Genomic DNA, 13,502 nt, shown 5'->3' on the forward strand with positions numbered 1-13,502 from the left:
TGGGGGAGATATATAGGTGGAGGAAGCAGTATTCAAAAAGGATGAACCTGGGTAGGCGGAGGGTGCTCAGAAAACTACTGGTTTTCCGGTTTGGCTGAGACCGAGGGTACATGTAAGGAACAGAAGACAGAGAATCAGATTTTTTGGTGGGCATTGTATAAGATGCGCACCTGAGGAACATCTATTTAATTCCAAGGACCCTCAGGAACTTCTGAAGGTTTTCGAACAGGTACATAATAAGACCAGGGCTGTATTTTGGGAAAAGTAATCTGGCAGCCACAAAAGCGTGAATTTTCGTGGGAAAGACTGACTTTGCCCTCACCGAGAAATCTTGCTGGAAATTTTTTTTAAGTAGACTTTCATCCTGGCAAGCAAATATATTGAGCAGCTGACAAAATATGCTGGTCTATTTGGCAGTCATGCTTCTCAGGGTAAATTAATATAATCTATGGTTCGTAAATCAGTCCATCCATCTATCCATCAATTGACTTGTTTATTACTTTAAAATGCATTTCCTTTTAGATGGCTCTAAGAAACTTATGAACACATGCAAATACAACAGTTAAATAAATCAGAAATAAAAATCAAAAACTATATAGGGGAAATGGAAAGGTAATTATCTAGAATAAGGATCTAGAATAAGATGGTAAATTTAACTGATCATTACATTAGCTCTAGCCTGCTAAAAGCCCAGGCATAAAGGGAGTCTAGAAAGAGAACTGTGTAGTTCTTAATGCCTAATAAAAGGACATTTATTAGTTTTTTAAGGTAAGACTAGCCTTTTCTTCCTGGAGTCTAACAGAAAATTAGCATATGGTTTCTAATGAAGTCCAGTTTTTAGACAATGAAAAATCAAACTTCACAGTCATTTCTTGTGATGCATTGGCATGAGTGGTTCCTCAGAGCCTTGCAATTCCCCTGAATTGGTAGAGAGGATTTTCCGAACTTACAAAATCACGGACTTGAAAAGAAGTATGTCATAAACTTGTCATACACATAGATGCCCGGGGTAGAGTAGCAACGGGAAGGCTATGTTTTGTCTGTCACAGAGGATGAAGTCAGGGAGGTGTCATCACCATGGAAATGGACTGGCTAGCTTTCTATTACAAAAGTAGGTTATTTCCACCTATTTTTTAAATACGAGCTATTTTAACATATAGAAAAGTGCAGAAAATAATAATGAATATCCTTATTTCCACTACTAATATTCAGCAAGTGTTTCTATATTTTCATGCTTGAATCCATTTTTTTTTTTTTTTAAGAAACAAAGCTTTAGAGAGAGTTGAAGTCTCTTTTTCACTCGATTCCAGTTGGCTCTCTATTTCACTGGAGTCAACCAACATCATGAGTTGGTGTGTATCATTTCCATCTGTGTCTTTCTAGTTTTACTACAGAGATATGTATTCCTAAACAATACATGATATTGATTGGAATCAAACTGTAGGAATTATTCTGCAACATTATTATCCATTATTGTGTGTTTGAGATTTAGTCATCAATATCTAAACATAGATGTAGTCCATTCAGTGTTCTGTTCTGGAAAAAAAAACCTTATATGCGATGTATGCCCAATTAATATACATACAAGTTGTTCCCAATTTTTCAGTGTTATAAATAATGCTGCACTGAACATCCTTATATATGTCTCCTTGAGCACCCATGCAAGTTTCTCTTGGGAATATTCTTTGAAATGGAATTGCCAGATCATGAGGTATAACTATCTTAAAACTTTATTAGATAGGGTCAAATTGTTCTCTGAACTTGCTGAAATGATTTATACCACCACCACTCAACCATCAGAACTCCTATTTTATCCTAACACATGGTATTAGCATACTTCTTTTTTTTTCATAAACAAGATGTGTGAAATGGTAGCTCACTGTTTTGATTTTACAGGATTATTGGTAAATAATCTTATCTCTTCAGATGTTTATTGCCCATTCAGGTATGCTCTCTTGTGAATTGCCTTAACAAATTTTCTAGCCATTTTTGTAACCTGCTCATTTCTTTTCCTACTGTTTTGTATGAGTGCCTTCTTACACATAGCGGTCTTTTTATAATTTGTATTTAGTTACATAAACTTTTTTTTTAAAGATTTTATTCATTTATTTGAGAGAGAATGAGAGATAGAGAGCACGAGAGGGAAGAGGGTCAGAGGGAGAAGCAGACTCCCCGCTGAGCAGGGAGCCCGATGCGGGACTCGATCCCGGGACTCCAGGATCATGACCTGAGCCGAAGGCAGTCGCTTAACCAGCTGAGCCACCCGGGCGCCCGGTTACATAAACTTTAAATACATTCTCCTGCCTGTGACTTGTTTTCAGAAATACTGGTGGTTAACTTTGGTCCATGGAAATTTTAAATGATACTACCCTGAAATCAAATAGAAGAGAAAACTCACCAAAATGATGTGTATTTTCCACTTTTTGTTAGATAAATACAATCCTACTTTTGCTAATTTCATTAGTCTCTGAAGAATAACTCAAGTTTGGAAAGACCTGTAGGATAGGTGAGACAAAAGGAATAACCCTGCCTTCAGGAGTATTGTGCACACAATGGCCTGGGGGAGGGGTCTGCCAGGCTAAAGTATATGGGGGTGTAAAGTCCTTCCTTATCATCATGAAAAGGAATTGCTGAAAAATATATCCTCAGACACTGAAAAAGACTTGACACTTTTTTCAAATTATATTACGCTCTAGAGAACACAGAAAAAAACTGTTCCTTTGAAAGCTTATAAACCAAGTTAGAAGGATATAAATTTCATTTTTCCTGTGAGTTTGCATTTACCTTTCCTTAATAACAGGATGCGTTGTAGACAAGGTGTGTTTATGTCCCCCTGTGACAGTACCCTGGCTCTGTTTAACTTCCTTTGACTAGTGTCCCTGAATTCACTCCTCTAAGATACTTTTCAACAATAATCAGTTAGACATCTTGATCGAAAAAAAAAAAACCTAAATAATAAAAATTACACACCCCCAGAAAAAAATTTAGCAAGAAATGTCCAGATGCACTCTTATAGAACAGAGAACATAGAACACTTTTATAGAACATAAAAGATTTTAATTACTGGAGAGAAATGCTGTGGTCCTACACGAGGACAGTTATTGAAAAGATGTCAAGTATCCCCAAATTTATCAATATGCTTAACATAATTACCAATAAAATGAACTGGTAAGAATAGCCCAAAAAACTCTAAAAACAAGAATAATAAATTATAATTGCCTTGCCAGATCTTTAAACGTGCAAAACTGGTGCCAAAATGCAAAGTCCAAAAACATGTAAAAGAAATTATTAAATGATGCATGGACTTTTTAAATCAGTTTGAAAGGGATAGGCAATTCAGTGTATGATGTGAATAACCATTCACCCAATATAAAGTCAGATCACTACAGAGGTGCCTGGCTGGCTCAGTTGGTAGAGCATGAGACTCTTGATCCCAGGGTTGTGAGTTGAAGCCCCGCATTGGGCATCGGCCAACATTAATTAATTAATGAATGTAAGATCACTACTTCACATCATATGCTGGAATATATTCCAGATGAATTAAAGGGTTAATTGTAAAAAAAAAAAAAAAGATGTCATAAAATTATCAAAAGAACATAGAGATGTTTATTTATCTATCCTTGGGAGCACAGATGGCCTAAGAAAAGCAGAGAACATAATAGGAAAAAAGTCAACAGAAATGATTACAAAGTTTCTTCCTGGTCATAATGATGATGATGATGATAGAGTTGAAGGGAAAATTGCCATCTTATCTTTATCTTTAATATGCAAATAAGTCTTCTGTCTAAAAGGGTGCCTACTGGGGCACCTGGGTAGCTCAGTCCATTGAGTGTCCAACTCTAGATTTTGGCTTGGGTCACCATCTCAGGGCTGTGGGAGCCTGCTTGAGATTCTCTCTCTCCCTCTCCCTCTGCCCCTCCCCCACATGTGCATTCTTTCTCTCTCTCTCTCAAAATAAAATAAAATAAATAAAATAAAATGATGCCTACTGAAGGTTGACAGAGTTGTAATGTAGGAAGAGAGGAAGGGAAAAACATTCACTTTTTACTTTGTACATTTTAAAAAGGAAGAAAATATGGTGGGTTTATGGACCATTTTTACTTTTCTTTCTCTGTATTTTCTAAGTTTTAATTTTTCTATAATAAGCACACACTGCTACTTTGGTTATCGGGGGAAACCCATCTTTTTAAAGTAACTCTAAAGTTTTAAAGTAGGCTAAAGGCTAAAGTAACTCTAAAAAAGAAATACGCTTAAAAAGTCAATTTTAAAAAAGCAAGTCATCCCAACTGAAAAATACGCAAAGGACATGAGTATAATAAAGCAGCTCATATAAGAACTAAAAATGGCCAAAAGGCATAATAAAATATATTTAATTTCACTAGTAATCAAAGAAATACAAATTAAAACAATCCTGAGATATCACAGTAGTCTGTGAAATTGGCAAAGATTAAAGAGAAAGATAATATTCAGAGCTCGTAAGGGTTTGAGGAAACATGCACTCAGGCAGTGCTGGTAGGAATACAAATTTGTACAACGGTTCCAAAATATAATTTATTGAATAGATCAAAAGACTGAAAAGGTGCTACCTTTGATCCCCAAGCTTTGTCTTCAGCAAGTTTTCTGAAGAAATAATCAAACAAGTGCAAAAAGACTATTAAAACATTGTTTGCCATAGTGAAAACTGGAAACTGTTCAAATGTCCATCACACAGGAGAGGTTAAGTAAATGATGACAAGTCTACAAAAATGGAATACTATGCAATCCTTAAATAGTTATGTAAGTCTACATTTCTTCAAATGGAGAGATGTCCACAAAATAGTGGAGAAGGCAGGTTATAAACAGAATTATAACACAATCACATTTTTTAAAAAAGTGTGTGTGTGTGTGTGTGTGTGTGTGTGTGTGTGTGTGTGTGTACAAAAGCAGAGAAAAAACTCTGGAAAGAAATGCCCACCTCTCTGCAATTTTTAAGGTATCTCTGTCAGGGTGGGATTGTAGGTGATATTGTAGGTTTTTTTCTTTCTGCAATTTCCTTTATTTGATTTCTAACTTTTTCGGCATGCATACATTAGTTTATACTCAGAAAAAAAGTAATACTTAAACAAAATAAAACAAAAAAATCCCCCACCATCTGTGATACACATCTTATCCTCTGGGGTGTCCCAGATTCTACTCTTGTTTGCCATACATATGTCTCTCATTCTGATTCAGACAGACCTGTGATAGAATGCAAGCCCCACACTGATGAGCTCAACACCTTTGCTTAAGTCTTAATCTAATGTTCAATTGACTTCTCTGTAGTTTAGAGATAGGAAAACTGTCTGAGGGTTATTAGAGATGCAAATGAGGTGCTGAAAACACATGGGCTACCCTAACTTCTGTGAAGTCCAGGGAAGAGTATTAAAACGGAAGTCCTCACGTCATATGTGAAATAGAACATACTATTACTCTTCATAGGTATACCCTCATATAGCAAGGATGCCCTCATAAGGACAAAATTGAAATTTTGGTATAAAGTTATGGTTTTTATGTATCTGAAAGTTGCCAAATTGTAAACTACTGAATTTAATTATTATTGTGTATAGATAGGTGTTCTGATGATGAGTGGGCTATGCTTATATGAGTAACAGAATAAAAATACAATTGTAATTGATGAATCATTACATACTTATTCCATAAAATGTATTTTTCTTGCCTTTATTTCATACTTATTTCTACAACAGTGACCACCTCATCTGTTGTTATAAAGAAGATTTTTACCTAATGCACGTGCTATTGATGGGTAATAGAATTAAAGTGTAATTTTATTCAGAGTGTGCACAGTCTGCATACATTTTGGTTTTGAAGTGATTAATAGAAATTTTTAAAATTTAAATTACTTTTATTTATACTTTAAAAAAGTTATTTTTCATCTAAGATATTTTAAAGTAGATATTAAATTAAAAGGCAAATACAAATTATAACAAATGACTAACAATCTTAAAAATGTATGTAAATGTAGCTGAATTTTGTAATTTTTTGTAGATTTAATCCAATCATATTAAAGACTTTTATATAAAAAATTTTTTGTAAATCCTAGCACTAAATGTCCATCAAGTTGCCAATGTAAGAATTGGTATCTTCCTGAGATAGGGAAACTGAAGGACTCCATAAAAATCTGCTTTCTTGGGGTGCTTGGGTGGCTCAGTTGTTAAACGTCTGCATTTGGCTCAGGTCATGATGCCAGGGTCCTGGGATTGAGCCCCACATTGAGCTCCCTGCTCCGTGGGAAGTCTGCTTCTCCCTCTCCCACTCCCCCTGCTTGTGTTCCCTCTCTCTCTCGCTGTGTCTCTCTCTGTCAAATAAATAAATAGAATCTTCAAAAAAAAAAAATCTGCTTTCTGCTCCTTTTCCTGCTAGGATCTATACCCCCAGGTTACATATGCCTCATTGAACAAATAATGTATGTCCTCTTTGTAAGGCACATGATTTCTTCAGAGTCTTCTAGCATAACAGATAACATCTAAGGAAGGAGTGGGTGAGAATGACCTGGGAAGCCATCATGTGCCTATTCTAGACCACAAGCTCTAGACATCTCAATGCCTAGATCCTCTGACTCCAAAGAATAAGTGACTTATGAAGGACACCCAAACCTTTTTCCTTGTTCTAATTGGTTCCTGGATGCCTGAGAGGACATGTACACCAAACCACAATCCTCAATAAAAATCCCACACTCCAAGCAAAGAAGAGACTTTCTCCTTTTCTTTCCCTAGTCTCCCAGACGCTCTATCTGTACTTGCAGTCTCTCTGTATCTTCAATAAACCCTGCTCTCACCTCCCGCTAGCTCCAGTTTGATTTCTATCCTGTGTATAGGCAAGGACCCTCTTGGCTGTTCCTGCGGGAACTGTCTGGGTCCTCTGACCTAGCCTGCCTGCATCATTGCTTTCATTCTTGCTGTACCTATGTTCGGAGTTAGTTGGACAGTTAGGTGGTCAGGGCCAGGGTCCCCAACAAGAAAATATGGAGTCAGGACAGCTAAAATAAAACAGCAGTGACATCCTGTTTTGCAGCTTAGACAGGACTGTACTAAGCATTCTGTTTCGCAGCCTTGACATAAATGACTTCTGCAAAATGTCCTAAAATAAGATAATTAGCCATAAAGCATCTGTCACTATCACCGGCAAGGGGCAGTTAAGACATAAGCCCCCAGATATCAGTAAAAAAAGACCATCAGCCTATAGACATTAACCAATAGGTAGACAGATACGAGACCAAAGCCCTAACTGGCAGACCCAGCACACCCTGATTGCTTAAGATAGTTCCAAAAAAGAGCTCATAAAACCCCCTAAACTTAGAAACTCCAGAGGTAACCCTCTCAGTCCCTCCCTCTCCGGGAGCTTTATACTATTGGTGAATAAACTTTGCCTTGCTGCCCACCACTTTTCTGTGGTCTACCTCTTCATTCTTCCAAGCCCAGAGACCAAGAACCGCGGGCAACAAAGGCAGAGAATTCCTGCAACACCTGGACCACAGGTTCTTCAACTTTTTGGTCTCAAGACTCCTTTAAGCTACTCAAAATTATTGAGGACTCCCAAAAGACTGCGTTTATGTGGGTTACATCTATCAATATTTACAGGTTAGAATTAACACTCGGAAGTATTTTATTTTATTTTATTTTATTTTATTTTATTTTATTTTATTTTGAGACACCAAACCATTCCTTTCTCCCGACCGGGAGGTGGGGATCGCTGGGGGCAGTGCGGGCGGTACCTGAACTGCGGCGGGCAGGGCTCAGGCGGGTGCTGGGGACAGCCCGCCCTCAGGCGAGGGTGGAGCTGTTCCAGGCCACATTGGTGTCCTGACTGCGGCAGTGCTACCACACAGCAGAGAGCTGCAGGAGCCGCGCGGACTGCAGAGTGCTCGCGGCTCCCCGAGGCCACGAGCTGGTCCACGACCACGTGCACCACGATGCGCTGGGTCGGCTTGCTGGTGACCTGCGCCATCTGCTCAGTGAGCTCAGAAAGGAGCCAGTACTGCAGAGAGGCGCGGGGGCCTTGATGTTCACCAGGAACATGGGCATGCTGGCGGAGGAATGGCGGGGACTCGGGAACCCACCGACAGGTGCTGGGGGCAGCCCCGGAACCTAAGTTAATACTGGGAAGTTTTTTCAAACACAAGAAAATAGGGATGCCTGGGTGGCTCAGTAGGTTGAGCGTCTGCCTTCGGCTGGGGTCATGGTTCTGGGGTCCTGGGATCGAGCCCCACATTGGGTCCCTGCTGAGCGGGGAGCCTGTTGCTCCCCCTGCCTGTGCACGCTCTCTCTCTCTCTGGCAAATAAATAAATAGGATATTTTAAACACACACACACACACACACACACACACACACAAGAATATGTAATTGCAGATTCCATCAGCTCTCAGAGCATTACCTCTTGCAAACTCCAGAAAACTCTGCTGTACCCTTGAGAAAGCATGAGAATGAAAAAGGTAAATAACATCTTAGTAGTTTTAGGAAAAAAATAGTTGGACCCCACAGATCTGGAAAGAGTCTGTGGGACTTCAGGGGTCCCCAGAACCACATACAACATACTACAAATTGAAGAGTAAAATGTCTAACGTTGCAGCATGAGCCTTGGTCCTCATTCCCCCTGTTGGTCTGAGAACTCCTTTGCATCAACGAATTGGAATCTGAAGAGAAGCCAGAAAAGGGGCAATTAACCATTACTGCTAAATGATACTTCCTAATGCCAGGATCTATTGCACTGGAGCTATCTAAACAGGAAGGCTTAGACAAGTTCATTTGTCTTTTCTCTTACTTAAGTACTTCGTCCACTTGCCCTGGGGGCCTGATGGTGTTGGTCCTAGAGTGGAGCCAGCCCTCACTGCCACATTCTGAGCGCTACTTTCCAGGGTCTTTTCAGCCCTGGCCAGTGACTTGTCAGTATCTTTTAACTTGAAATTCAGTTCTATTCAGGAGTTCCCCTTCCCGGCGCTTTTTCTACCTCCCCTCCTTTCTGATGCCTTTCCTAAAGTCCTGGGGGCTAATACGGAATACTGAGTGGGGTCATTAGCAGAGCAAAGTGGGCTGCTCTGGACTCCCGCTAGAGCAGCTTCCCCAGCCCCCACCCCAGCTAACCCTGGGCCAGCCTTGTTCTTGACGCACACAACCCGCGCACCTTGCTCCTGGAAACAGTGAGAGCCCATCTCCACGTGGGGGCCCATGCTGCCCCCCTCAGCCCCTTGGAGTTGATGATGCCTCCAAGACGGCAGCAGTAGCCTTCTCCCATCACTGGCGTGGGCCTCCTACCCCACACCTGCTGCTGCTTGGTCTTCCTATTGCACCGGAGCAATCCTGGAGCCAACTTGCTCCCGCCTCCCCCCACCCCTCAGTTAACTTCTTCCCTGCAAAATCTTCTGGATCCCTTTCCAGGCTACTTGGATGTCATCAGAAACTTGGCGGGGGGGGGGGGGGGGGGGGGGAGTCCCTGGCCTTCTCCTGCTTACATCTTCCATGCCACTGTCCTGTTGGCCTTCCCCCATACAGCCCTCAAACCTCTGTCCATGGTTCATTTCAGACCACCGGGCCTCAGAGTTCTGTATCGGGGTCAGTGGCAGGTCTGATAAGGTACCCGCTCTGTCTATTCACACCCTGTTTGCATACCAGAGCCCTCAGCATTTGCTCCCCAAAAGCTAAGGTTGCTTTTCTCTTTACCTCTCCATTCTGTTTCTCACAAGTCCCCAGTGGAGCAAATACAAGCCCCACGTCTGAGTCTGACAGGAGAGTGGTCCAGGGAAGTAACATTCCTATTCCTTATTCACTAGGTTTTGTGCTTTTTTCTTTCCTTTTTTTTTTTTTTTAAATATGTGGGTAATTTGTTAAACATTCAACTCAGTATTGCTTATTCATGAAGGTAGATCAACAAAGGATCCTTTCCCAGAGGATCCTTGTGGTGTGGGACACAGTCATTGGGGTCCCTGTAACTATTCTGGCCTCTCCAGCAGGCCCACGAGGAACAAGGACCACACTGAGTTAGGGCTCCTGCACACAGGGCTGGAGGCAGCCACCTGCTGGGCTGTAGGGCTTGTAGCTTTAAGAAGGCCTGCCATGGCTAAGATTTTAAGCCACCCGTCTCTCTTCCATCCGGTCTCCCCACAATCCTTCCTGGCTTCCTCATCCCAGTCACCTTGCAATTGCTCCCAAGCCGGGCTTAGCTCCGTTCTGTCAGGTTTCTTCAAAGGGCCTCTTAATGTGGGCACCCTCCTAGCTTTCACACTGAGGATTACTTCAAAGTCTCCACAGCCCTGGGAAGGGAAGAAGGACAGTACAAGAAATCCCAACTGGAAAAAGGTTTGCTTTGGCAGCTGCTGGATTGTTCTGTAGGTGGGAGGTGCCTGCTCCAACCTCTGCAGCCCACTTGCCCTCACAGCCCATTACAGATGTTTTCTTTTGGTCTGGTTTCGTCCTGCCCCTTCTGGGCCTCTGAGCCCCTACTTCTAGCAGGCTTATGTAAATTTCCACAAGGCCTTGGCCCACGCCTGCCTCCCTGGGTCCCTTTATCTGTTGCCAACACAAGATTCTCCTAATCTTGCTCTTTGAGCCACACTTGGGAGAGGAGAGGCTCAAACACTCAGAAGGTAGGGCCCTTTGCTGTTTAGTTCCACGATTTATTTTGAGGCCACTGGGCTTTGCAGGAGTGAGTGGCTGAATGAAAAATCTATCAGAAAGCCTGCCCCATCATGTGCTCAGGAAACACTTGTGAGCCTCAACCCAGATCCTAAATGTTAGCGGGAGTATGATTACTGCTTTGTGCAGGGGTTACAAATTTTTTCAAAAAATGAAATCACCCTGCCAACTAAACGGATCACTGACTCCATTCACCCCGCTGGTCACCAGCTTAGGATCCCTAACTAACTTGCCTGAACTAGGAATTCTTGACCTTATTGAAATAATTCTGACCTTTTCTTGCAATGTTGGTTTATTTTAAGTGCTTTTGAAAAGGCCTAAACCAGAAAGCCCAAAAAACAATCTACACAGTAGCCTCCAGAATAAGTGTGTACCTAGATGTCCATAGGGGTATCTGTCCTTCGAGTGAACTTGGAGATCTGGCTAAGTTAAATATTGAGTTCTTCTCTTGATAAGATGGGACCCCAAAGCTTCTTGTTTCCCTGAAGACCGTCCATGGGATACCCACTGTTCTTTCTGTTTCTGTCCGGAGGCTGCTTGTCCCTTCCAGAAGGATCCCTAGGCTTGCCTTCAAGGGCTACCGCTTTTCCCTTTCTCTACCGACTCACTCACACCAGGAGAGGCCAGAGCAGCTGGACAAACACCAAGTGTTTGTAACTTTTACCAGTTAAAGTAACAAAGGCTTTTTCTCAGGCCCCCAACTTGCTGATGACGAGACATTATTTCCTTAACAAAAAACAATCCCGCAGAGCCTAAGCCACCTGCTAAAAATGCTTCCCGCCCATCTGATATAATTTGAGAACAAAACTTGGGAAGACAGTTTTCTGTAGATTGCTCTGGATTGGGGAGGAAGTAAGGTGCTCTAGTCTTGTGTTTTGTTCGCACTGAACCAACTCAGAAAGTAATAGGGCAATAAATGAGCCATGTGAAGTACTAGCCATGCAGGATTAGATCGGGACATGGGCTGCTAGGAAAATTTCCAAGAGTCCCAGTCTGTTGAGGGTGTGTGCGTGTATGTGTGTGTTCAAAACAAAAACACTAGAAATGTAATGAGAGGGTGAAAATTGTACTCACTAAACTCCTCTTAGGGAAAGAGCTGTATGTGGTTCAAAGGCATAAAGATCTTGTATAGCCACTTGGGCTGCGATTTAGAACCTCTGAGAAGCATCTTTGAATAAAAGTAGTTGGCCAACTAACTACATTCTAAGAAAGATAAGTGCAGTTAATTACTAAGCTTTTGTTTTCCTTTGTGAGGTATGGCCAGAGCAGAATTGCTGGGTCAATAGAGGGGGTGCTGAGTCCTGCCACCCATGTCTTCCTACTCTCCCCACCTGCCAGAGCACTTGGCATCTGTCTCAAACACTGAATGGAAAAGTCTAGAGTATTTCTTTAAATATTAGCTTGAAAGAGTGCCAACATGTTAACTTGCCAGGCAGCCAATACATCTGGCCAAGCCCCTGGACCTCAGGAGTTTGCCGTCTTGAAGATTTGACTGGTGCATAGTGTGCAGATAATATTATTCTAGGTGATTGGAGGGTGTTGTGGTTCTGGACCTACCCCTTAGGGAATGGGTGGTAGGTAGGTGGATCTCAAAGCAATTCTGTGCTTTAGGGATAAAAGAAGAAGCAGGACATCTGTGCTGTCATTCAGACAACTTTTACTAAGTAACGAGTCCAAAGTCATTAAACTCCCTAGTTCTGTGACCCCAGGCATCATCTGATTCTGGCCAAGACCCACGTGGATACAGGTGGTTCCACAGAGTCTCTGGGCCCCGTACCTGAAGCTCCCATCAGTAGGAATTAGGAAGGCAGATAGCTATGCGCAAAGGGACAGGGTGGGGGAGAAAGGGCCTAGGGAATGAAATCGTTTCTTTTTTTTTTTTTTTTTTTAAGATTTTATTTATTTGACAGACGACAGTGAGAGAGGGAACACAACCAGGGGGAGTGGGAGAGGGAGAAGCAGGCTTCCCGTGGAGCAGGGAGCCCGATGTGGGACTTGATCCCAGGACCCTGGGATCATGACCTGAGCCGAAGGCAGACGCTTAACGACTGAGCCACCCAGGCGCCCAATGAAATCGTTTCTCATGGCAGCTGGGCCAGAGGTAAGGTGCTCTGCAGAGAGCTTAAATGTGACTGACCTCCTCTGTGCCCAGTTCTTTGGTTGAGGTCCTTCAACCTAGAGAATAGCCCAGAAACCCTACTGAATCTGTGTCTTTACAACACATTCAAGTCATGTCTTCTGCCCCATGTCATTTGCCATGCCTACTGCCCAGGCACCTAGCTCTACAGCTATAATTCATTATTTATGCATCTATTTTATCTATTAACATGGATGTTCCACTTGTTTGCCCAAACCTGCTCTTGTGAGCCTCTGTCTCCCTGCAGCCAACTCCGGGCCCCTCCGCAATGAAGGGATCCTCTTGGGCTTTGCTCAAATTCCTCACTAAAATGAAAAGCGAATTCAGCATAATACAGTTGGTCTTTATTTAGACAAAAGGAAAGGTATTTTGCCAAAATTAAAATGGAAGCTTTGGAGTCAATCTTAAATATTTTTTAAATGGGGGGTGTACATATGCCGATGCTTGTGTGTGTGTGTTTGGTTGGTCCTCAATTAGTGGCACTAATTGCTCAGATGTTCTTGAACACCAAATAAATATAAGAGAAATTATCTTGATTTGATTTGCGTGTGGGGTTGGAATTATTCAATCTGGAGAAGTGTAAGGGACATGGGCCCAAAGAAAGTCACCATTAAGTAATAACTTAGAAAGAAGGAAGAAAGGAAGGAAGGTAGGAAGGAAGGAAGGAAGGAAGGAAGGAAGGAAGGAAGGAAGGGAGGG

Source organism: Callorhinus ursinus, unplaced genomic scaffold (genome assembly GCF_003265705.2).
Source record: "Callorhinus ursinus isolate GAN/ISIS: 27379988/994484 unplaced genomic scaffold, GSC_fseal_2.0 scaffold4, whole genome shotgun sequence".
NCBI classification, from domain to species: domain Eukaryota; kingdom Metazoa; phylum Chordata; class Mammalia; order Carnivora; family Otariidae; genus Callorhinus; species Callorhinus ursinus.